Raw genomic sequence first — 1,266 nt, forward strand, 5'->3', positions numbered from 1 at the left:
AGACACCCCTAAGTACCACCCAAATCTCCTCCCCTTGCTACAAATACACAAACTAAGGCACTGGTGCTCTTGGGCTTAGGTACTCCTCATAAGCCACCCTGCTCACAGCTTGCTCCCACCTTCCTTGGGGAGTGTACTTTCCTGCTTTCACTCTCTCTCTCACTCTCAATAAAACTCTCCTATCACTTTGTTATTCATGTGTCTCTGTCCAATTTTCAGTTCAGAATGCCAAGGACCTGAGATCTTCTCAACCAGGGTCTTCTGAGACCACCCACTGATTAACACTTATATACCTGAAAAACTCAATTCCACAGAAATGTACAAATCTTTATTAACCCACAAGTTATAACGTTCTCTACCAAACTCTTGTAGACATGGAATGAATGGGTTTGACTATGCTGTCCTCGTAAGAAAAGTGCTCAGGAGAACAAAACTCTCAGGAAATAAGGAATACTTTGCATTTATTAGCTAGCACTACTTGGGTGCATATGATATACCAAGCATAGTGCAAAAGCACATTTCTTAAGGTATAATTTCCACATACAGAATTCACCTATTTTCAGTATTCAGTAATTCTTGTGTGTGGAATCTTTGGGGTTTTCTGTGTATAGAGTCATGTCATGTTCAAATAGGGGTAATTTGACTTCTTTTATTTGAATGCCTTTCACTTCTTTTCTATGGTATCCTGTTCTTGCTTCCTTTATCTTTTAAAAATTAATAGATTTTTATTTATTATCATACTGGGGGTACATTGTGACATTTACAAAGTTCTTGCAATGTATCATAGTTGAATTCACCCCTTCCTTCATTCTCCTTTATTCTCCCTCCCCACACCCCTCCCTACCCCCGCCCCATTCCTGGAATAATTTCAACAGGTTTCACTTTTTCATTTACATACATGTGTACGTAATATTTCCACCATATTCACCCTCCTATACCCTTTCCTTATAAAAAATATGGAACACTTCATGAATTTGCATGTCATCCTTGCGCAGGGGCTATGCTAATCTTCTCTGTATTATTCCAATTTTGATATTCATGCTGCTGAAGCAAGCACCCTTTTCTTTATGAATATATTAATGAAGAGGATTTTTTGGGAAGGTGGGGATGTGGGAGGGGAATAGTCTCACTTGCATTGAAGAGCCTGTACTTCCTCTAAGTTTTTGTTTTGGTCCTTATCTACCCTGTTGGAAGCTTTACTTAAATATCTGGTAATACTTTACTTGCTGTGTTGGGGAGGGAAGTTCTTTGGAATTTCAGTTTTGG

The 1,266-nt window shown here is 38.9% G+C and overlaps 1 non-coding gene across 1 annotated transcript; it reads right to left on the reverse strand.

Annotated features, from left to right (window-relative positions):
* Positions 1–950: 950 nt before the first annotated feature.
* LOC141415885 (U6 spliceosomal RNA) lies at positions 951–1,057 on the reverse strand. Its single transcript, XR_012440836.1, has one exon. It is a non-coding gene; the product is annotated as a U6 spliceosomal RNA (small nuclear RNA).
* Positions 1,058–1,266: the final 209 nt, after the last annotated feature.

This window comes from Castor canadensis, chromosome 13, assembly GCF_047511655.1.
Source record: "Castor canadensis chromosome 13, mCasCan1.hap1v2, whole genome shotgun sequence".
NCBI classification, from domain to species: domain Eukaryota; kingdom Metazoa; phylum Chordata; class Mammalia; order Rodentia; family Castoridae; genus Castor; species Castor canadensis.